This window comes from Ambystoma mexicanum, chromosome 7q (genome assembly GCF_040938575.1).
Source record: "Ambystoma mexicanum isolate Mex_15411 chromosome 7q, UKY_AmexF1_1, whole genome shotgun sequence".
In the NCBI taxonomy this organism is placed as follows: Eukaryota; Metazoa; Chordata; class Amphibia; order Caudata; family Ambystomatidae; genus Ambystoma; species Ambystoma mexicanum.
Window position 1 is genome coordinate 24564187 of NC_090941.1, and position 25623 is coordinate 24589809.

Genomic DNA, 25623 nt, shown 5'->3' on the forward strand with positions numbered 1-25623 from the left:
GTAAGTCGAGTCAAATGAGGAGCCTGGTTAAGAAAGGTTTGAAATTCCTCTTCAGCGAACAGTGTGAAAAAGAATTTCAAGACGTCAAGTTGGCTCTATCGAGTGCCCCCACCCTACGCAATTCTGATCCAGGCAGACACAGTATTTTAACAATGGATACAAGCAACAATGGTTTAGGTGCCATTCTATCTCAAAGTTGTGAAGGGAGTGAGTGTACAGTGTCATTTGCTTCAAGGGTTCTGAAGGATGCTGACAATAACTATTCCACAATTGAAAAGGAGCTTTTGGCCATCAAATGGTCCATTGAGAAGTGTAGTTCCTTTTTGCGTGGTGTAAGATTTCCGGTGAGCTCAGGCCACAAACCTTTAAAAGAAATTCTCACGTCGAAGGGTTTGGCTAAGGTTTCATCCCGCATTCAAAAGTGAGTTGCAGGTTTACAGGAATACAATTGGGAAATAGCGTATCTTCGGGTGTCAAGGACAAAGCAGCAGATTGCTTGTCAACTCTTACCAATGTTGTTGATGATGAAGGGGATGAGAAAGACAAGGAGGATCAGGTCTTATACATCAACCAAATGGTAGTGATGGAAAGTGAATTGCGTGAAGCCATGTTTACAGATGCAGTCATGGCAAATATCAAAGAAAGGCTTGAAAGTAGCTGTAAGGGGAATGAGATCAACAGAGATGCAATTCCTGATGCCATCATACATGTTTTTGATGAACTCCTTATTAAAGATGGTTTGATTATCAGGGGTGACAAGTTGTTTCCTCCCTTCAGGAGTTCAGGGTAGGATTTTGGAAATGGCACATGAGGGCCATCAAGGAATGCCCAAAACCAAACCATTACTAAAACAACATGACTGGTGGACTGGCATGGATCTACAAATTGAGAGGGTTAATCGAGAGTGTCCAGAGTGTAACTACAGCCAAAGGGTGTGTTACAAGAGTAGAACTAATTACCTTTGAACGCTTATGGTCCTTTTAATTAAGGTAACACATCGTACGATGAATGGGATGGAGACTAACTCTCACACCAAACAAGAAGACTGACTCAGGAAGTTGGCAAATACGTCTGTTTTAATATCAATTATCTAAAACAGGGAGGACAACGGACATCAACAGATGTCGTACAGCACAATCTCAATACATTTCAGAAAAGAAAATTACTTCTATAGCAAAAACGTTACACAGTACAATCTCAATACATATGAGAAAAAAATTACTTTTATAGCAAAAACATGTCATACGTGACGTCATATTACGTGGCATATGGGATAAGATTGTGATAGGGTCTCTACAGTCAGGTGGGCAACTCATGCCCTCCCCTTGTGCAAGTCATCTTCAACAGTTATTAGCTACATGGCACACCATTGACTATCAAAGTATAAGGCCCTTCATTATATGGCCTTCTACAATTGGTTGCCATGCTTGTACCCTACTGGAACATTCAATTCTCTAGCAGCACGTAAGCTGGTCCCCAGGTGCTGGTGGGTGGACTTGACTCTACCTCCCCACCCAATTAGCCCATCATCTCTCATCGCTCATGCCGTCTGCCATTCAAATTGTCTTTGAACTTGGCCTTATAGTTGCTTCTTGTCTCTGGGAATATAAGTGAGTGTGAGCACGTTTTTATGAAGGTTCAGGTTTGCATGCCCACATCTATTTCCATCTTGGACTCATGTGATCAGACACCGTGAATTGGCCCATTTTATAGCATTTAACTCATGGCGTTCTCACTTTACAACTTAACAAGGAACGATTTTGCTTCTCACATTTTACTGTCTTTGAGAATAGATAACCAGTTCTTGGCTGCCTCAGCCCTTGACACCAAGCCAAGATGTCTTCCTTTGGTCCATCTTCGAGCTTCGGTTTATTCTTTTCTGCGACACACGCACAGCTATCAATCCTCCTTTCTCCATGGGTTGAGCTTATTAAAATAATAGCGTTGAATGTCCAGATTCTACACACACACACACATATATATATATATATATATAGGCGGCACCGCCTGCCGTCTATTCACTAGTCAGCCTTATGATTACTTAGTCTACTTGCGTTACGGCATCTATACAGTTATAAAACTACTTGCATTCTCTTCAGTGCTTCTTTACACATGCAATCTTCATTTCGCAAATGAAGGTCTTTGCAATTTCTTACTTCGTCATCAGATTCTATAAGATCTATACCTTCTCTTCTCTGGTCATCCTTCTCAGTATGTCACGATCATCTCTTGGGACGTCACCAGCCTTTCTTGTTCACATCTTCACACTTCAGGGTTCTCTCTCAGGAGACCGTCATCTCTTCGGGATACATCCGGTAGGGCTTTCTCAATGGATACCTTATCTCAATGGCTCTTCGCGGTATAGGTACTATTACTGGCATTGCGCATTTAGAAATTTTCGGTTTCCAACATAAAGACAGAATATGGGCGGGACTTCCTGCAGAGGCATTCAGCTGCTCCTCTACATTCCCCCTCTGGTTGATTTATCGACCACTTCTTCACCAGTTTCCACATCTTGGTATTCTTTCTTGAAGAAGTGTTTCTTAGGAGTCCAGATTTTCACTACTCCCTTCAGGGATCCTGCTGATTTCAAAAGTTCGTCAATGCTTCAGGTCATGTGGCTGCATTGTCCATTTGGATTACAGTAAAACCATCATCCCACGTACTTCCTGTGGTTCCTTGGATGCAGGAACTTCATTTACTCTGGTGCTAAAATGCTGGCCTCTATATATTTTCTGATTTCTTCATCTGTCAATTCCTTGGGTCCAAACCCTGATTTAACATTGATCATGATCTTCATTCCTACAGCCTTCTTTGCTGTCTTCTTGCACTTTGTGATTATTATCTTGATCATACAGAATCTGAACATCACCATCACCAATATTGCTCCCAGGAATTTGAAGATATTCGCCATCCATTGTGGAACCCATGAGAAGATGGATGCCAACCAGCTGTCGTCTGCAATATCTTCAGTCTCATCTTCCATCTTCTTATGCAACTTCATTAGAAACGTTAAGGCCTCTGCCAAGCTCCCATTCCCCTCACCATAAGAAGGTATGAACGTGCAACATGATTCTTAGATTTTGTCACAAACACCTTCATCCATTGTTGTAATCATATCATGGACATATCTGTTCTGGAGAGTCAACAGCCTTATGGCCCTCAATTCCTCCTCGATTGCATTGAATCCCTTTATAATAGTGTTGATCGTTTGCAGGAGCTCCCATCTGGTAACCTGTAACCATTTTGCATTGGCCATCATCTGGATCCCTTGCATGAAAAAAGTCGTGAAGACCGAGGCAGTCTTGCTGAATAGCCAATGCTCATACGATTTAGCATCGAAGGATTCTAAGGATTTAGCTGATAAATAATTCTCCCTCTTTGTTGGATTGAGGAATTCAAGTAATCTCTTCCTTCTCAAATGGGCATCTGCTTTTGAGAATTCTCCAATGTTCAGGTCCCTCTGGGGAATAACTAACATTGAAACATGAATAACCACTATGGAACACATCCCTCCCCAATCCTTGGGCAGCTTCATGTAAGCTCTGGACCCACAGGCCCAGAAGGGTTCCATTTTTTAAAAACATTTTTTATTTGTGTTTGGTTCAAAGAACCTTTACAAAAGTGTTATAACAATACATTATAGTATAATTATACAAAACAATTCAATACAAATACAACAAATTTAAAACAAATTTAAAAACAAATTTGAAAAATAAAATAGAGCTGGAATGTGAAATTATGCTGACAAAATTTCTTTTTCAATTATTTTTAGAAAATCCACCAAAGCAAATATCAACGCTCTCTCGTTTCCTTGCATAAGATGACTCCATAGAGATACCATACAATCCACATAATTCACATTTATAAATCTTACAAAAAGCCTGGTCCTCACGTCTCTGAAATGGGACATTCTAAAATCAAATGTTGTAGAGTTTCATTCTGTTCTGTACAGTTTGAAAACCGACATTTCGAAATGCCCAACTTATCATTTTCATGTCCCAGTACTTAGTTTGTTCGAGAGTATGAAATTGGTTTAGTCTAAAACGCATATAGTACATTCTGGTAATGTTGCATGGAAACATCATAAGATATCTCCTACAGCCATCTCTTTTAAGAGGAAATTTGGCATATTCTTTATATGTGCTCAGTATTGTTATTTCTTCTAGGGTTTTACACCAATCATTCCGAATAACTTATGTTTCACATAGTTCGGACGAAAGTACAAGTCATCTTGATCAACTCCCAGGCTAAGTAGTGTTTTGACCATGATTTCGTAGTAACTAGTAATAGAGCTGGAGGAGCAACCTTTTCTAAATTCCGAAAAATCTTGATAGATTGAATTATCAGGGCAGTTAAAGATTTTTGAATAATTAGACAGAGCACGCCACTTTAACCTAGTGGATAGAGAAATTAATCCCAGCTCGTGTCTAATAATACAATTAGGGATTGCAGACGACAAACATAAAGCTTTTTTAATCAAATTCCCCTGTAAGGAATCCAAATGCTTATGCAGTCTGACGACACAAATATCCAATGCATATATGATAATTGGTCCTACTTTTAGGGTAAGAAATTCCAATAATGGTGTGATTGAGAATTTACAAAATTTGAAGAAAATAAATTTCAATTGGCTCAGAAGAGGTCTGGCTTTTTGTTTTAAATAGTCCATCCATGAATCAACGGTTGTCACATTACTCAGGCGGTATCCCAAATAAATGGACTCTTGTAATTCATGTATAAGAATACCTCCAATACTCCATCTATACTTCTTAAGTTTGTTACTGGATTTAAAAATCATTACGTAGGTCTTGGATGGATTAGGTGCAAGATTATGGTTGAATGCGAACTTTGAGAATAAATCTAATTTAGATTGGAGACCTGCAGGTGTTAAATAAAAAGAATTAGATCATCTGCAAAGGCTAGCCAGTGAATTCTTAGTGAGCATAGTCTTGCAGGAAACATGATTTTTGATTCCCAAAGTTCGTCTATGTCGGACAGGTAAAGATTGAACAGCAGGGTTGCAAAATTGCAGCCTTGTTTTAGTCCAAGATGGAGCTGAACAGGTTCAGTCAAAGATCCCCCCTGAGTCAAACGAATTCTGCACGATCTATTAGTATGGAAATTAGTAATCCAATATGTAATGTTTTCAGGAATTCCAAATTTGCGCATTTTAGTCCATAAAACTTTGCGCACGACGGTGTCAAACGCAGAATGACTAAGATCGAAAAGACCATTGCCGCTGCGTCAGTTAAGGAGATCGGTCTATAATTCTCAGGTAAACTAGAGTCACCTTTTTTATAAAGTGGTAGTAAAATAGAGGCGACCCACGACGCCGGGATGTTCCCATTTTGTAGAATACTATCAAATTTTATTTTTAAGATCATACTCTAAAAAATTGGGTCAGATCTATATACAAAAGATGGAATCCCATCAGGGCCAGGAGCACGTGAGTTGGACAGTTTTTTAATAACCCACATGATGTCAAAAAATTTGACCAAACAAATTTGGTAGATGGGAGGATTGAATCTACTTCATATTGTATATAGTCAAAACGGGCAGGTAGCCTATATTTATTATTAATATAGGATACCCATGTGTCAGCATTTATTGTAAACTTGTTTACACAATTTGGAGCATCTCCTTTTTAAGCACAGTCCAGATATCCCGTGTGTTGCGACAGCAAATTGCTTTAATCATATTGCAGTTTTTTAATGTTATATTGCTCAATATGAGCACCCTTAATTTTGAATTTGTATTCTTGAACAATACGCTTCTTTATTAACAAATATTGATTCAGCGGTAAATTCCCTAATTCAAGCTTTCTAATATCATGATTCTTAGTTCTTTTCAAAATGTTGATTTTGTAATTAAACTGATGGTTATGAGTATTCGTAAAAGGAAGTATTCTAGATCTGAATCGATCAAGGATGTCATCCATGCAATCATTAACAATCCAATTCAAGTATTCAATAGAATAAGATTCAGGTGAATCACAGTTAATCATACATTTAAGATGTTTTTGTACATGTTCAGCTAACTTCCTACATAAGGTAGGGTTCCAATGCAAAGAGATATTATCCCTATTAACCTCAATCGGACGTAAACATTGATTTAGATGCCAATGATTAATATCGAGAGAGGTGGTAAGAGTAATTGGGGCATGATCACTATAGACAAAGTCGCCAATATTAGCAGAATCAATGCTTAATAATAGTGAGTCGGTAACACATAAAAAATCAATCATGGAACTAGCTTTTCCTCTTTTCCATGTATACGCATTATTTGGTTCACTAAATTTGACAAAAAACATGCCCCAATTCTCAAAGTACTCACAGAATTCACTTCCTCTTTTCTGACTCTTAGTGTTGACTTGATTGGGAGTAAAATTATATGCAGTTGATTCGTAACATTATGAATTAAAGTCTCTACCCACAATAGTATCGTAGTTGGAGTAAAGGGTTGAGGCTTGATCAAAGCAACAGTCAAGATCATCGAGGATCTCCAACATTCGATATTTCAAGGGATTATAATACAAATTAATAATTAAAAATACTTTTGTAACTTGCTCGTTCAACACATGAATAGATGAGTACAACAAAGTAATCCTCCAAGAAACAGCATTGTTAACTGCAATCACTAGGCCACCATAAGGCCTACCTTCAACCCCTTTGGAAGCAGGAGAGCAGTACGAATGGTAATCAGAGATAACTAAGGGGTCCAATTTCATCGTTTCTTGGAACATAAAAATTGACCGTAGTTTCGTAATAGTATAGAGCCAAATCGGAATGTTACTGAAATCGCATGAATTCCATGACAAAACATTAAGAATAGTCTTCTCCTTAACTTATGATGGAAGTAAGTTTGGTTTTGACGCAAAAATAGTTTTTAACAGCGGTTCTATCCAAGCCATTTCGCTGTTGGTACGAGCAATTGTAATTAATTGAGATATGCAAAATTTTTCAGTAGGGATCCATTAGAACTATTGCTCCATCCTTCATGCCTGGTACATCAACAATTCGGCCACACTGATGATTCACTCCAACCTCCCTCGTGCCATTGTTTCTGAAACACAGAGCTGTGCTGGCCAGAGGTACTATCTGCAATGGTCCTCCTTTATCATCGACCCATGTCAGCAACATCACAATTTTCCGCCAGTGGTGCCTGCATGTTACGCTCACCTGGCTCCCACAGAGGCGTCGATCTGAACTGGACAGCTGCGGTCTCCACCAGTGTGACGCGTAGTGTAACGCGTAGGGCCGAGATGACGGACTGGACTGGCCCATCTAGCTTTGTTTGCTTGGCCCTTAGGAATATTCTTCTGTAAATGGAGAAAGGGAATTAACTACCCGTGGGGTTGAGCGTAAATCCCCCCTCCCCTGCTGTTCTCCCCACAGATCACCTTTGATGTCCCCTCTTATAGTCTCACCTGATGGTTTGAAAAGATGAGCTCTCCATCCTGCATTGAGCGCAGGGGCGCGTTGATAACCAGTTGCTTCACTGGCTCGAAGGAATTGGTGAGTTCCAGAACAATATTGACTCCGAAAAGTATGTAGTTCATAAGAGTTCACATGTCTGACTTTCACTCTTGTCCGATTCCTTGCAGTTTGCAGCTTGACCCCAGCGAAGAGTTCCTCGTGGTAGCTGATGAAGTTCAGGTAAGGATTTGGCTTATCCTACACAGCAAAATAAAATAAGGCCAGAATGTAACCTGTGGCCTGCTCCCTTATTTAGGTGTGGAGAGAAAATATGAAGTTCGGGGAATAATGCCTCCGCGGTAAAATTAGGTAAGTCTATTGTGGTGAGAAGAGTTCTCCTTGTTAGTCCCTTTGTCTGACCTTGTTGTCCTTTTGTTTCCCTTAGGGGCCGGGGTACGGCGAGGATACAAAGGAGACTGCGCCGATCCGTGAAGAGGAATAGTACCCCCGGCGGTAATCAGGTAAGTCTATGGGGGTAGTTACTATTGCCTCTGTTTATTCCCTTGGCTCACCTTTGCTGTTCTTGTGTTCCCCTTAGGTGCCAGAATGCGGCGGAATGTGCAGAAGGATGCGGTGGATGGTGAGGATGCTGCGAAAGCCGGTGAGTTCAGCGCGGCACGGTAGCAGGCGAGGCGGCGTGCGTAAAGTGCTTCTTTCTTCCAGCTCGAAGGCGTGGTGGATCCGGAATTCAGGTAAGGATCGAAGGTTTTGCTCTTATTCTAACCTCTTCTCCTTCTGTTCCTCCCTTTTTCTAGGAGCTGCAGATCTCGAGGCGGGCGTGGCAGAAGACCGGATGCAGGCTTGCAGACACGGTGAGCGTTACGCTGCTGGATGCAGAATAACGCAAAGTGTGTGCTGCTCTTCGGGCGTGGTTTAAATAGCCTCCAAAGTAGTCCCAGGTAAGTATTCCTCCCCAGCCCCACCCGAGTAAAAAATAGTCCCTAGGTAAAATAGTCCCTTCCAAGCCTCATTTGGCTTGGAGCTCTGCAGCATGGTCTGCATCAGGTAAGCTTGCAGCATGGTCTGCATCAGGTAAGTTCTACTCTATGAGCCTGGTGCCTATGGTGCCAGGACTGATTCTCCATATGAGCCTGGTGCCATAGGCGCCAGGACAGCACCCAACCAGCCCCTGGGAGGGGTTTTTGGGCTTGCTCAAAATAACTTGATGCCTGCTTCCGGGGTTGCTGGACCTGGTCTGGTTCCCCGGGGGTAGGCATCATGACAGCACTCCCCCCCCAAGGCCCCTCCTAAAGTCGTTCTTCCCCGTGGTTTTGGTTTGTCTGGGAAATTTCGGTGGAATCTTTTCACCAATTGAGGTGCATGCACGTGGTCACTAGGTTCTCAAGACCTTTCCTGTGGTCCGTAACCCTTCCAGTCGATTAAATAAAAAAGTTTTGACTTCACCATCTTGGAGTCCAGGATGTTCTTAACTTCAAAATCGGGTTCCCCGTCTATAAGGATGGGGTCTGGTGGCTTGGTTAGTCTTGTCCCTGGTTGCACTGGCTTCAGAAGTGACACATGAAAGACGGGGTGAATTTGCATATTAGCAGGTAAGTCCAACTTGACGGCCACCGGGTTGATAATGGCCTTAATAGAGTAAGGTCCCAAATATATAGGCTTAAAGGTCCGCGTTCCCTTGAGAGGTATGTGTTTTGTGGCCAACCATACTTGGTCCCCTATCTGGTACTGTTGAGTATTACTTCTATGCCGATCAGCATCTTTCTTATATTTCTCCTTCGCCTGTTTTAAATGTGCAGTTGCCTCCTTAAAGGCTTGTGTAATCGTAGAGTTTAGATGGTCCACTGCAGGCATTTCTAAGTGTTGGGGTGAGTCAAGGTCTGAGGTTCGAGGTTGGTGCCCATATAGGGTATAAAAGGGACTTTGTCCAGTTCCAGAATGTACTGAATTGTTGCATGCATATTCGGCGATCCAAAGAATGTCCATCCAATTACTCTCAGTCTGATGTAACATACAACGCAGGTATTGTTCAAGAGTCTGGTTGGTCCTCTCCGTTTGACCATCGGTCTGGGGGTGGTGACTGGTCGATAATCTCACGTCGATTTGCGCCAATTGACAACATTTCTTCCAGAAATGTGAAATGAATTGACTGTCCCGTTCAGAGACCAACACGGACGGAAATCCATGTTTGCGAACAATGTTTTTGAGGAATTCTTTGGCCAGGATTGAGGCTGAAGGTAGTCCTTTTAAAGGAATAAAGTGGGCCATCTTGGAAAAAAGATCCACAATATCTAGAATGGTGTCAAACCCATTACAAGGAGGTAGATCGGTAATAAAGTCTAACGATAAGGTGTGCCATGGAGTAGGCGGAATGTCTAAAGGTTGTAAGAGTCCAGCTGGTTTTTTCTTTTGACTTTTGTTCTGGGCGCAAATGCCACAAGACAGCACAAATGATTTAATATCCTTTCGCCAAGTGTGCCACCAGAATCGTCTTTTAATTTTAGCTTCAGTTTTTGCAATACCTGGGTGCCCCTTCATTAGGGTATCATGATAACGGGAAATGACTAGCTCTTGCAGTTCCTTGTGTGGCAGAAATAGCCGCCCTTGGTAATAAGGCAGATCATTGGTGACAGAGTAGTCCAGGCCTTTCTTTACCCAGTCCTGCAGGGCTGTAGTATCAAATAGTTGCTGGATCTTTACCTGAATGTCCTCTAGTTTCTGTAGAGTAGTCATGCCAAGAATCCTTTGTTCGGAAACTATAGGTACTGGTTCTGGGTTCACTTCTGCCTCTCCCATCCCTATTCGGGATAAGACGTCTGCTTTACCATTCTTACAACCTGGTCGATAGGTTATCATGAAATTGAACTCGGCAAAGAACAATGCCAATCGGAGTTGACGTGACGATTGGGCCTTGGCTGTTTTTAAGTACTGTAAGTTCCAGTGATCGGTGTTCACAGTAATGGTATGCCTGACACCGAGAAGATAGTGCCGCCAAGCCTTGAAGGCGGATTTAATGGCTAATAACTCCTTGTCGGTAACCGCGTAGTTTAACTCGGGTGCCGAGAACTTTCTGGCCCAAAATGCTACTGGGTGAAGCTGGCCAGTTTCAGGGTCCTTTTGAGACAGGACAGCTCCCATGGCTAGACTGGATGCATAGGTTTCCACTATGTATGGAAGTTCAGGGCGCGGGTGCTTTAACACAGGTGCAGACGTGAGTTTCGCTTTCAGCTCTTGAAAGGCATTTTCAGCTTCTTCAGTCAACATAAAGCGTTTATTTTTCGCAAGAGTGCTGTGATGGGATGTACGACATGTGAAAAATCTGGGATGAATCTGCGGTAGAAATTGGCAAAGCCGAGCATGCTTTGTACTCCTTTAACTGAACTTGGTGATGGCCACTTAAGGATTGTGTCCACCTTTCGTGAGTCCATTTGGACTCCCTTTGGGGTCAGGATAAACCCAAGGAATTCAACTTCTGTGGCATGAAAAACGCATTTTTCTAGTTTTGCATATAGTTTGTGCTGGCGCAATTTCTCAAGGACTGCTCGGACGTGCTTCACATGGTCAGATTCTGAAGAGGAGTATACTAGAATATCATCGATATACACGACAACACAAACGTCAATGAGTTCATGAAGGACATCGTTCATGAAGTATTGGAAGGCTGCTGTTGCAATGCACAACCCGAAAGGCATCACCTGGTATTAGAATAACCCATACTTAGTGCGGAAAGCAGTCTTCCATTCGTCGCCCTCTTTTACACGTACCAGATGGTATGTCCCCCGGAGATCTAATTTAGTGCATATACAAGCGTCCTTCACTTGGTCTAGTAGTTCAGGGATCAGAGGCAACGGGTATCGGTTCTTAACAGTTATCTGGTTCAATGTGCGGTAGTCTATGCACATTCTGAGGTCACCTTCCTTTTTGGGTACGAAGAACAAAGCTGAAGATGCAAGGGACTTGGATGGGCGAATAAAGCCATTGGCAAGGTACTGGTCTAAGTATTGTCGTAGGTGAAGGTTCTCAGGTTCCATAAGGGCATAGATCCTGCTACAAGGGGGTTGTGCACCGGGTATGAGATCGATTTGACAATCGTACGATCTGTCAGGAGGTAAGGTGTTTGCCTGTTCCTTTTCGAAGACATCCTGTAATTCTTGGTATTCTGGAGGTAGTTGCATGACTGCTGTGGTTACTGTGGCCAGGCCTGCGTTCTGATTTTTCTTTGGGTAACAGGTTTGTGCACAATCCGGGAAGTTTATTCTATTCTCTCGCCAATCAATACAAGGATTATGTGTTTCCAACCAAGGTATCCCCAGTATTATTTGGGGCTTTGATTAGATCAAACACAATAGTCTCTCGATGCCCATCCTGACCCAATAGTGTCATCTCTGCGGTGGAATGAGTTACAGGCCCAGAGGCAATTTCAGTTCCATCGACTGTGGTGATGACATCTGAGGTGGTTTTTCGGCAGAGAGGTAGATTCATCCTGGAAGCCAATTCATAGTCCACATAGTTTCCTATGGCCCCGCTATCAATGTATGCCCTTACTGCGTGCATACGCGATGGCTGCCCTGGATCTACGAGGACCACTGGTATGATGAAATGCGAGGTCTGAGTATCCTTCTTCAAGCTCGGCAAGCGGACCTCTACGCTTGTCGGGCGTGGTCGTTTCCGAGTCTGACTCCATATGGCTTTTATCAGCAGCTCCTACCACCTTCTTGGGTGGTTTTACAGGGCAATCCCATAGAAAATGTCCAGAAGTTCCACAATATAGACACAATTGCATTTGCCGTCTCCTTTCTCTTTCCTTCTGGATTAAGAGTCCTTTAACCCCTCCGATTTGCATGGGTTCTGAAGCATCTGCTCCTTTGGGGTTAGCGTGGGTTTTAACCAACACCCAATTCTTAAATTTGGCTCGATCAGCCTTTCTGTTCTGAAGTCTGTGATCTTACTGGACCACTAAGTCTATATATTCGGCGCAGTCTTGAGGTGGGTTCACGACTTGAGCCAAGACATCCTTGAGTTCTCCTCGAAGCCCTCGATGAAATAACGTGATTCGTTTTACCTCAGGCCATCCAGTTTCCACTATTAACCTATTAAAGGTCGCGATGTAGGATAGAAGGTCCTGGTTACCCTGTCGTAGGGACAAAAGTTCGTTATCCAGGGCCTGTCCTTGGGAGTGCCGGCCAAATAGTCTTTCCATGCTAGTTTGAAAGCCCTGAACATCCCGAAGAATTGGGTCATCCTGAGTAACTAGTGGAATTGACCAATCAGCTGCACTGCCGCTGAGATATGACAATACAAAGGCTACCTTGGCTTGATCGTTTGGGAAGGCTCCAGGTCTGCATGAAAAGTGCAAGCGGCATTGGTTCATAAACACGGCAAACCTTTTGGGATCTCCGGCAAAGCGTTCAGGTGGGGCTAATGGAATATGTCCTGGTAGGTTTATTTGCACAGGGTTACTCGATAACACTGGAGCTGGATTTTCCCCGGAACCAGGTAGGGGTGCTTGTCCAGCCTGGCTTTGCAATAGTTGCCTAGCAAGGTCATCAGTTCGCTCCTTTGACAAAATCAGTTCTCTCCTAAGAGCATTGGTTGCTTGACGGGCGGAATGCACTTCAGCCCTCAGTTCCCCTAGTAATTGGGCCAATTGGTCAGTCTCTGAGGTATCCATAACGCCCGGGTGGGAATTTGCATGTAGGCTTTGCGTTCTGTTACGCGCACCTGGCTCCCACAGAGTCGTCGATTTGAACTGGACAGCTGCGTTCTCCACCAGTGTGACGTGTAGGGCCGAGACGATGGACTGGACTGGCCCACCTAGCTTCGTTTGCTTGGCCCGTAGGAATATTCCTCTGTAAATGGAGAAAGGGAATTAACTACCTGTGGGGTTGTGCTTAAATCCCCCCCGCTGTTCTCCCCACAGATCACCTTTGATGTCCCCTCTTATAGTCTCACCTGAAGGTTTGAAAAGATGAGCTCTCCATCCTGCATTGAGCGCAGGGGCGCGTTGATAACCAGTTGCTTCACTGGCTCGAAGGAATTGGTGAGTTCCAGAACAATATTGTCTGAGAAAAGTATGTAGTTCATAAGAGTTCACATGTCTTTTTGCAGCTTGACCCCAGCGAAGAGTTCCTCGTGGTAGCTGACATAGTTCAGGTAAGGATTTGGCTTATCCTACACAGTTCAATAAAATAAGGCCAGAATGTAACCTGTGGCTTCCTCCCTTATTCAGGTGTGGAGAGAAAATATGAAGTTCGGGGAATAATGCCTCCGGCGGTAAAATTAGTTAAGTCTATTGTGGTGAGAACAGTTCCCCTTGTTAGTCCCTTCGTCTCACCTTGTTGTACTTTTGTTCCCCTTAGGGGCCGGGGTATGGCGAGGATGCAATGGAGACTGCACCGACCTGTGAAGAGGAATAGTACCCCCGGCGGTAATCAGGTAAGTCTATGGGGGTAGTTACTATTGCCTCTGTTTATTCCCTTGGCTCACCTTTGCTGTTCTTGTGTTCCCCTTAGGTGCCAGAATGTGGCGGAACATGCAGAAGGATGCGGTGGATCGTGAGGATGCTGCGAAAGCCGTTGAGTTCAGCGCGGCACGGTAGCAGGCGAGGCGGCGTGCGTAAAGTGCTTCTTTCTTCCAGCTCGAAGGCGTGGTGGATCCGGAATTCAGGTAAGGATCAAAGGTTTTGCTCTTATTCTAACCTCTTCTCCTTCTGTTCCTCCCTTTTTCTAGGAGCTGCAGATCTCGAGGCGGGCGTGGCAGAAGACTGGATGCAGGCTTGCAGACACGGTGAGCGTTACGCTGCTGGATGCAGAATAACGCGAAGCGTGTGCTGCTCTTTGGGCGTGGTTTAAATAGCCTCCGAAGTAGTCCCAGGTAAGTATTCCTCCCCAGCCCCACCCGAGTAAAAAATAGTCCCTAGGTAAAATAGTCCCTTCCAAGCCTCATTTGGCTTGGAGCTCTGCAGTATGGTCTGCATCAGGTAAGCTTGCAGCATGGTCTGCATCAGGTAAGTTCTACTCTATGAGCCTGACTCTCTATATGAGCCTGGCGCCATAGGCGCCAGGACTGCACCCAAACAGCCCCTAGCAGGGGTTTTTGGGCTTGCACAAAATAACTTGATGCCTGCTTCCAGGGTTGCTGGACCTGGTCTGGTTCCCCGGGGGTAGGTATCATGACATTGCATTCATTCTCTGCAGTATCTATAACTGGCTCATAATATCCTGTTAGTGCTGGTTCTTTGCACACAATTAGGCCATCCGCCCATCCTTTTGAAGTCAGCACGGTTCCCTTGATTTGCAATTGACCTCTTTCCTTGCATCTCTATATTTCCTCTTGATTCTGGCCTTGACAATTTAGCATCTTATTTCCACAGTCTTTCCATAAAAATGGACTAGTTACGCGACCCCCAGTAATGGAAAATGGCTGCCTGCCGTTTTTTGCGTGACGTGTGACGGCATCGCGTAACATGCAGCGGTGACGTCATACGTCATGCAATCGCGGCCTTTAAAAGAGAAAAGAAAGCCAAACAATCTACTAGTGTGGATCCTGGCGACTGGTGCCAATCGTACCTGAGGAACAGCAGAAACAAAAAGGTAATTAGCTTAAAGAGGAGCAAAGAAAACTATTTCTATTTATGGGTAGAAGGGGAAAGAGATGTTAGATGCCATAACTCCTCTTCTTATTGCATTTACTTGAAGAAATTAAGCAGTAGCCTCCCAAACAGAAAAATACTTTTGATAAGAAAGTCTATAGTTTCTAAGTGAAACACATGATTAAAGCATGGTCTAAATAATTGACTCTATTTTTTTAGGCCAGAAATATTTGGAATGATTTTCTTTGAAAATAAGAATAAATACTGTTGATGACAAAACACGTATGAAAATTCAGAGAGAATGTTGGTTGAGATATAAAGAATAAGAAAATTAGGTGAGTGTACTAAACAAGTTATATTATCTAAATAGATCATCCTCCCTCCCCATTATTCCTACTAAATATCTTTTGACTCAAATTTTGACTACTTTTTTATTTTTTCTTTCTATACTTTCTTTTTTAGTATCTCTCCTGAAGAACCACAGACACTCACCGTGGCGAAACACGTGTTGAGAGTAAAAAATGTGAATAGAGAGAAATAAATGTGTGTATATGGAAATTCACAAATACATGAAGGAAATTTAAAGTTGCATGAAAACTAATGCAAAAAAGATTTTTTTTTTTTTTTTTTTTGGAAAAGCAATCAAGGAGTTACCTATATTATTTTTACCAGAAGCGCAACCCACTATGGTGCTTTTACAATAAGAAAATTGTTTTAGGATATTGCTGCAGTCAGAATATTAGCACTTAGGATGCAGAATCTTTGTCAACAATTAATTTCTTTATGGCACATTATTGATATCGCCACAGTAGGAAAACAAAGCCGACAATGACTTCAAAACAGTTAAACAAAGTCACCCATATCAAGGCTGCTGTTTGACCCTGCAACTGTCCTCGTGTCTGGCAGAGTGCGAGATGTGGCAGGCAATCAGCTTTCTGTACTGCTACGTCTGTAGCTATGAATATCTTGGAAGTCCCCATAGCGTACGGTATGAGAGCACAAACATAGCAACTTTCCTTAGAAGTTCTCTCTCACACCTTTTTCATGTGTTGATACCACATGTCATTACCCAAATGTGCAGTACTGTCTAAATATTTGTTAATCCCATTATCATCTTCCTCTGTACTTCTCCTGTGTCTTCCCAACATAATGGTTGCAGCCCACAGAAACGGCTTTAAAGCAGCTTTGCTCTGAGCAGAAAGCACTAGAAACCTAGGCTCATCAATAGTGGGCAAATCTGCACGAGTACCTAGAGTAGGAAGAATCAAAGGAACTCCTGCCTCCTTTGGATCATAATAATAGAAAAGATTAATCATAAGGAACAAAAGGACACAAAGCATAACTGTGCATATGTATATTGTAAACCAACACAGTAATCCCCACCATTTGTGCCACTCTGGTATCTCTTGAGTTTGCTCATTCTCTGAAATCGTGCGATTTGAAAGATTCCTCATTTTTGCTTTTACTCTCAACCCCTTAAGTGCCAAGGACAAGCTATCTCGTCCTTGACATTATTTTCGTGTTGCCAAGGACGAGATAGCTCGTCCTTTTTGTCACATCATTTTGTGTGATCCCTGCAAAGCAGGGATCCCATAAAAGTAAAATCCAACCCCTGCGCTATGCGAGGAGGAGGATCCACCTCACAGCCCGGGGGTTGGATTTCCTTCAGTTTCACATCAGCACGCGTAATGCGCGCTGATGTGAAAATGAAAGTAATTTTCACTGCGGCAGCCATTTCGGCTGCTGCAGTGAAAACAGAAGGTAAGTTTCCTTATTTTTCTCTCTCAATCTGCGGCATTATTGTGCCGTTCAGATCGAGGGAGATGTAGTTGGAAAGAGGAGACTCTCCCCTTTGCAATTACACCTTTTTTGAAGCATTGCTGGGCGCGGATCGGGCGCGGATCACTTGATCCGCCCCCAGCAATGCCACTAGACCACCAGGGATCTGTTTGTGAAGTGAAGGGTAGAAGGGACTGCTTACTATGTAAGTGGTCCTCTCCCCGGCCCCCAAAGCATGGAGCAGCATGTTTTGCCCCCTAGGCAAGGGGCAAAGAAAAAAGAAGGGGTACATGAGATGCTCCCCATACATTTGGGGTGGAGGGGTGAGGCCACCAGGAATATTAGCATAGGTCCCTTCCAAGCCTGCAGGAGTACATTTTGCCCCTAGGAAAGGGGGACAAAACAAGGGTGTTTTGGGTGGGGTTGGGGGGACACTAAACCACCAGTGAATATATGGAATGAAAAGGGGGGTGGCCCTCTCCCCCACCCAACGTGGAAGGGGGCACCTCATGTAGCCCTCCCTGGCAGCGGATTTCAGTCCCAATCTGCCCCCAGGGAGGGCTACATGAGGCGCCCCCCCATCCATTTGGGGTGGGGTAGAGGGTCGCCATAAATCTTGGCACAGTTGCCCCCCAAGCATGGGGCAGTAAGTTTTGCCCACCCCTGGGGCAGATGGGCATAGTAATGTGGCCATCTGCCCCTAGGGTACGGGCAAAACAACAACAACAAAATATCAAAACCAAAAAAGTTGTTGGTGGGGCATAGGGGGGACCCTATACCAACAACGACTTATGTAATGAAAAGGGGGTGCCCTCCACCCCAAATGGATGAGGGGAAATTCTGTAATGCAGCCGAGCCAGAGTTCCAGGATTTGTCGGGGGTTATGTCCCTGGTCTTGGGTGGCTGTCTCCCATGTGGGTCGACTGTCCCCAAGTCCAGTGCCAGTTTCAGCAGGGCCCCCATTCTTCCCTGGAGAGAAAGGCTGTAATGCAGCCCAGCCAAAGCTACAGGCTGGGCTTGGGGATGGTCGATCCACATGGGAGACGGGTGCCCAAGGCCAGGGACATCACCCCTGACCATCCTGGAGGTCTGGCTGTAATGTGTTAAAGAATTTACCTCCGGGAAGGGAGAGGGACCCTGCCGGGGCTCCTTGGGACTGCTGCTGCACTTGAGGATGCTCAACCCACATGGGAGACGGGTGCCCAAGGCCAGGTACGTGATTCCCAACCTTCCAGGTATTCTGGCTGGCCTGCCTTACAGCTACTCCCTCCGGGAAAGGACGGGTGGTAGGAAAGATTTCCATTTCATAGATAATTTTCCTCCAGTTGTTTGCCCCCCAACTTTTTGCTTTGTTTAAACACCATAGTCTGACTTTACCAGAGGAGCACATCCTTCTGATGCACTCCCCTGGGCTTTTCGCTCACTTTGTTATAGGGAAACTGACATGCCCTTAAAGACAGTCAGTACTGGGAGACTTTGTTTCCCTTAGTTCTTGTCAATGTTGCAACTTTTCTGCAACATGTTACAAGTGCACAATGTACCTTACAGTACAGTGCACTTAGGTATTGCTGTTATTTCTAAAGGCCCTAGATACTATGGAAGGATTTTTTAGGGGAAGTGCAGATGTGCCTTGGACAGGGCTGGTGGCAGCTTATTTTTTCATGTGTGTTTAATCCTTTCCTGCCAGGTAAACTGCAGTTACCACATTTGGCACAAATGGGTGGCCTGGCTCCAAAATGGCCATGCCACAAGGTTCTTTGGCCTGGCCTTTTTCCATCTTGCCCCTTCACCTTCCCCAGGTTCGAGCCAATAAGGGTTAGTCCTTATTTGGGCTTGCATTCTCCCGCGAAATGCCAAGCTTTCACGGGCTTCTGCATGCCTTGTGTGTGTGCTTCAAGATGTAGGCTGGACTGTCTGGTTCCAATACACATCCTGAGTGCCATAGAGTCTGGTGTGCTGTGAATGTCTGGGACCACCATGGTCCATGATTGGTCCATGCAGGGTATGCCTGTATGTGAGCAGATCTCCCATTGGGTACTCTTTGTATTGGCGCAAAGCAGATTTGGATAAGAAGAAGGCTCCAAACACTGATACCAGGTTGATCTCTGGAGTTCTCACTGAACGAAGGATAGGATCCAATTATCCTGAAACTAAAAAGCCGAGCCGAGGAACCGCTGGTGACCCGCTGGAATGTTTGGCACCCTGAGCCTGCTGTCGTCCTGCTGGACCCCTCTGCATCTGGTCGTCCTAGAAAGTCTGCGAAGATGCTTCAACACGTTGGAATAGTGGGACCAACTATTCTTGGCACCTTCATCAAAACCTGCAAGTAAGCCTTTTCGGAAGTGTCCCATGGCCAACCAGTGGGCTGACCAGCTTGCGTAGGATATTTGCTCTGATACCGTCGCCGTTTTGAGGAGGCCATTGAAACTTGGTACCCCGCAAGCTCTGTGTTCACGACACACTCACACCGAATTTCCTATACTTGGCATTCCCAGGTAGGGAGTAAAGAGAGAGCGCCCGAACCAGAGTACACATGGTTACCGTGTCGCACAGCCATGGTGACGAACTCTGCAAACTCATTGCAGCTGTGCCCCTCTGGGCCCTGAAGCTTGCTAGAGCAGAACTGGCCTGGTCCATCCACCAGGAGCAGAGAAATAACCACTGTCCCGTTTGCTGCATTTGAACCTGCAACCGAAGTGGACTCGACTGCCGAAGTTTGGTCCGGAGTGCGCCGGGGGTTGGTGAGTAATTGCAACCCTTACAGTGGCCCTTAGTGCATCCATCCATTTTTATGCACAAGTGGCCCCCGAGGGCCCCTCTCCTTTCCACTGCTAGTGCGAACTAGCAAACTATTCCCAACTCTTGGAACCTGCTCTGCCCTCAAGGGGAGACCCTCCACGAATAGTGGGAACCTATTCTGCATCACCTCACCCACCGTCCTGAGGTTCTACAGCCCCTACAAAAGACCCTGTTTCGCCCATCTGCACTACCGCGTGCACCAGCTTTGCAAGTACATTGGAGCACTGGGCGACCCTCATCTTAGGGATTGGACTGCCTTTCAGTTAGGATTGAGCTCTGGCCAGGAATGTGGTCTCTGAGACTGATAAGATTTCAGAGATTTGTTGACGATCCTGGATGGTTGAATTGCAACCTTTTTTGGGATAGACTATCGTCAGGTAATGAAACACAGCAGAAGTAGTTATTCTCCTAACAGATCTGTTTGGGGGGGGAGTGGGGTTTCCTCTGTCAAGGTTCCTATGTTGGATTTATGATTTATTTTATGATAGTTTTATTTGTTCTGTTTTCGGATGGTATATTTGTATATTCTATTTTAATCCTTTTGATCAATTGTGTTTTTTATAGTTTTGTATTGATTTATGTGTTAAAAGTCATAAGTGTGTAATATACTGTTTTTGAATATGACACAATAAAAAAAAAATGAAAAACTTAGGATTGAGTTTGATGCAGAACTGCCTAAAGACTATTTTCAGTACCTGCTTCCTTCCCATTCTAGGTTGTGGACCCATTTTGTGCATTAACCCTTTAGGCCCCTTTGGTCTTGTATATATGTTTATTGATAGGATTGTATTGACTTCGAAGTATTACTGTGATTTTATTTGTGTGCTGAATCTCAAAGGCCTTGAAATAAATGTATTTGTATTTTTAATATATATATATATATATATATATATATATATATATATATATATATATATATATATATATATATATATATATATATATATATATACACACCTGACTAGGAGTGATTTTTAAGTGTCCTTTACTATGTGTGCTCATTGAGGTCTTTCAGTCACCCTCACCCCCCTCCTGAGACCTAGTCTTGACCGCCGCCAATGCTACCTTGATTGGTCTGGCTTGTCCAGAAGGTTACCCTGTTCCAAGAAACTAGGCTGGCCTTCTGAACCTCTGCCCACCAGTTTAGAGTTCAGAAATCCATCTTAACAACGGGGAATGTCCGGGCCTCCCGGGAACCACTGCTGGGCTTGGGGACGTTCCACCTACCACCCTGGAGCTCTGTCTGGGTTGCGTTACAGCTTCTCCTCTCTGGGAAAGGATGGTGACCCTGCCAATGCTCCCTGGGACTGCCGCTGCACTTGGGGATGGTCAACACACATGGGAGACAGCCGCCCAAGGCCAGGAACATTACCTCGTCAAATCCTGGAGCTCTGGCTTGGCTGCGTTACTGAATTTCCCTCAGGGAAAGTTCAGGGCCCCTGCCAGGGCTCACTGGAACTGCTGCTGGACTTGGGGATGGTCAAACCACATGGGAGACAGCCGCCCAAGGCCAGGGACATCACCCCAAACCATCCTGGAGAGCTGGCTGTGCTGCGTTACAGAATTTCCCCCTGGGGAGGGAAGGGGATCCTGCCAGGGGGTCCCTGGCGCTGCCGCTGTGCTTGGGGATGGGACACCCACATGGGAACCAGATGCCCATGGCCGGGGACATCACCCCGACCATCCTTGAGCTCTGGCTGGGTTGCTTTACACCTTCCCCCTCTGGGAAAGGACGGGGAGCCGGCTGAGCCTCCCTGAAGCTGCTGCTGGACTTGTGGACGGTCAACCCCATGCGTTCTCGTCGGGACACCTGTGGGAACGTGGGAAGGTAGGACATATGTTGTTGGCGGCATGTTTCGGTGGGTTGGCAGAGGGATCTGTCTGAAAATTGTGGTTTTTCACCAAATTTGGGACTTTGCCAGGGATTGTGGGTAATAGATTCTGGAGCGATTCGCGCAAGTCAGAATTCTGTAGATTTCTACGGGTGTCTTATTTTCAGAAATGCTTGGGGTTTCCTGTTTTCCTTGGTGGCTTTGACACCCTAGGTCCAAATCTGTATGTTGTCCACAAGAGCAAAATCCTGCAAAACCTGCTCTGCCGAAAGATTTGGGGTTACAGTGGTTTATTCTTTTCCCTTTGCACCCAGGTATGTGCACCCACACATGTGAGGTACTGTTTTCATTGAGACACCTGTGGGAACTTGGGAAGGTAGGACATGTTTTGTTGACGGCGTGTTTCAGTGGGTTAGCAGAGGGAAATGTCTGAATATTGTGTTTTTTTGGCCAAATTTTTGACTTTGCTGGCGTTTGGGGGTAATACATTCTGGGGCGATTCCTGCAAGTGAAACCTCTGCGGATTCCCATGGGTGTCTTCTTTTTTGGAAATGCATGGGGTTCCCTGTTTTCCTTGGTGGCTTTGACACCCTAGGCCCAAATCTGTAGGTTGTCCACAAGAGAAAAAATATGATGCACTTTCTGCAATTGAGAAAATATTAGGTTGGCTCACTGATCCCTTACCTGATGGATTGTAGGTAAAATAAGAAGATAATGGGGAGCCTTCCCAATTCTACCCCTGGCCCTAAGAGATGGACACAGGGAAGGGGTAGAACCGGGAAAGCCCTCCTGGGGATGAAAACCTGTGAACGAAGGGTGAAAAGATGAGCAGGGATGAAGACTTCAAAGGTCGGTCTTCCTGCTCTGCCGAGTGAGGTTTGACATGCAATCTGGAAGAGTTCATGTATTCCGTATCCAATATGCAAAAAAGGGAGAGAGGATATTTAGATAGGAAATTGCAGAGGAGGCAAATTGAAATAAAGATCAATCAAGTAGGGTAGTGGAAACTCAGGAGTGGTAGGCTTACTATAGGGCTTAACATCCACACTTAGAATTTGATGCACGTGTTGCGCTAGTGGTGAAGATGCTTAATGATGTACTAGGTGTGTCTTTGTACCTATGTAGAATGATGAAGGTGTTGCGTTCTTGTAGATAGGCAGAATTTGAGGAACGTTTTACGTTATTGTATATAGGCAGAGTTTGAGGAACGTGTTGCGTAATGGACAGCTTTGATGAACGTGTCGCGTAATAGTAGACAAACAGGCTGAAAGTGTAGCTTGAGGGATAAGATGGTAGAGTGATGCACGTGGGTCAAAGCAGTCTGTGCAAAGCACAATAGAATATACTGCCAGTAATTAGTGTAGCTCCAGATCTACCTAATACAGGTTATGGATTGAATTACCCCAGTAGTTCTGCAGTATTCTCTGAGTAATGGATTCTGGGAGTTCAAGACGTGGAGGAACGTCACGAAAGAATGTAGTCCATGATTAATAGTCTATGAAAGGGAACGTCACGTGTTTACAAACAATGCAGCGTTCAATAGGGGAAAGCCGCTTGTGAATTCTCAGCACACATCGCAGTGTGTGAAATGAAGTTACACAGGTAAAAGTGTGTTATCCGAATGGCAATTGCAATGGCACGAGGGAAATAACTAACATTAGTACCCGGCACGCGTGGCTGAACAGGAATACTGTGTGGTGATTGGCTCATTTGCGAGCCATACCACACGGTATTCCCGTCCACGCCGTGTGTACCAGCTACTCTGTTCCCGGCGAGGGGCATGGCAGCCCCTCAGCCAATGAGGAGGTTCGAAATGGGGCAATCCCCGCTCCGAGCCTCCCCATGGCTGGAGGCTTCCTTTGTCCCCCGCCGGGGACTCAGGTAAGATTTTTTTTTTCCCAAGCCTTTCCTCCCTCCTCTCTCCTCCCTCCCCACCCCACTTACCTTCTATCCCACGGTCTCCGGCGGGGGACGATGGAAACCTCCAGCTGTGTGGACACTCGGAGCGGGGCCATCCCCGTGTCATTGTGCCTACCTCCAAGGAGCCAGGTCCGACCCAGCAACCCCAGAGGCAGGCATCATTTCCCCCAGGGGAGTGCCAGCGGGCCCAAGCTGGGGCCCTTTGGACTCAGTCCTGGCGCCTTAGGCGCCAGGCTCATGTTGGACCTCTGTCCTGGCGCCTTAGGCGCCAGGCTCATAAAGCTAGACATGTGTTCAAGTGTTTTAATGTGCACTTACCTGATGCAGACCATGCTGCCACATCCAGGCCCTCTTGAGGCCTGAATAGGAACTACTTTACCTGTGGGACTACTTTCCACCTAGGTGTGGTCGGGGAAGGATACATACCTGATCGGAGGAAGGATACACACTTGGAACTTCTTCCAAAGCTATTTAAACCACACCCGATCAGCAACTCATGCTTCGCGTTGTTCTGCTCCTCGCAGCTGGACGCTCACCGTGTCAGCTCCTGCATCTGGACTTCAGCCACACCTGTCAGCATCTTGGGTCACCTGCAAAGGGAGACAAGAGACCTACCAGCTAATCTGCACCACGGAGACATCACCGACGATCCTGAAAGGGAAGACATCATTTTTAAAAGCATTTCGTTACGATCGCTGCAGCGCTGCATTTCACTCACCTTTCCTGGGTTCCTCCATTTTCAGCAGCGATCATCCGGATACACAGCCACTTCCCAGAGCCTAGAGAAAAAGACAAGAATAAGAGGTGAGAGAAGGAAGGGAATAGGAAAAGCTCAGTTTCCTTCTAAGACTTACCTGTTGGGTCATTCCCATTTCATTTCGGGTCTTGCTGCTTCCAAGCAGGACCCCGGCCCCTATGGGGAAAAAAGACAAAGACATTAGATGAGCGAATGCAAAAACATTACCTGAGCGCTCATCTAGGACTTACCAGATCTTTACTGGAACTGCACGTTTCACTTCGGGTCGGCGCCATATCTCCGGCATTCCGAACCCCGGCCCCTATGGGGAAAAGACATCAACATCAGCGCTTTGTTGCAAGAAGTCTCCAAAGGAATCTTCATTCATCACCTGAAAAAAGACAATGAACATTATTATTTAAAGCTTGAACTTTTGAACTTACAACAGAACTTTTACAGCGCCTTACCAGTATAATCAAGCTTACCTGAACTCCCATCCAACCTCAATCCAGTGAATTAACTGGGTTCAACGCGCCCCTGCGTCAGAAGCAGGATGGAGAGCTCGTCCTTTCAGACCCTAAGGTGAGACATCACGGGGAATCGTGGAAGGGTCTCGTGGAGGGTTGGAAGAGAGTGGGAGGCTTGAGCATAACTCAGTCAGTAGGTAATACTCCCTTTTCACGCACATGGGAATATTCCTGCGAGCCGGAGAAGCCAGAGTAGAGGGCCCTTCCTGTCCATCTTCAGAGTCCTGCGCTTCACCATTGAAGAAGCATCAGCACTCGAAGCCAGACCTGCGCCTCCGTGGGAATCAGGTGAGCGTTACAGAACACGAAGCCTACCCACAATTTCCCACCCGGGCGCTATGGAGACTTCTGAGACTGACCAGCTGGCCCAGCTTTTGGGGGAATTACGGGCAGAGGTGCACTCAGCCCGCCAGGAGACTAACGCTCTCAAAAGAGAACTGATCTTATCTAAGGAAAGAACTGATGACCTAGCCAAAAGGTTATTACAGGCCCAGGCAGGGCACACTCCTTTACCTAATTCCAGAGACATTTCCACATCAATGGGTTTGAGTAACCCGGTACAAATTAATCTACCTGGACACATGCCTTTGGCCCCACCTGAACGTTTTGCGGGGGATCCCCAGAAATATGCCGTCTTTATGAACCAATGTCGTTTACACTTTCTATGCAGACCCGGAGCCTTCCCTAACGACCAGACCAAGGTAGCCTTTATACTATCTTACCTCAGTGGCAGTGCTGCCGATTGGTCTATTCCACTGGTAAATCAGGATTATCCCATTCTCCAGAATTTTCAGGGCTTCCAGGCCAGCATGGAAAGATTGTTTGCTCGACACTCTCAAGGACAGGCCCTTGATAACGAACTGCTATCCTTACGACAAGGTAATCAGGATCTTCTGTCCTACATAGCCACCTTTAACAGACTGATTGTGGAAACTGGATGGCCAGAAAGCAAAAGGATCACATTGTTTCATCGAGGCCTGCGCGGAGAGCTTAAGGATGTTCT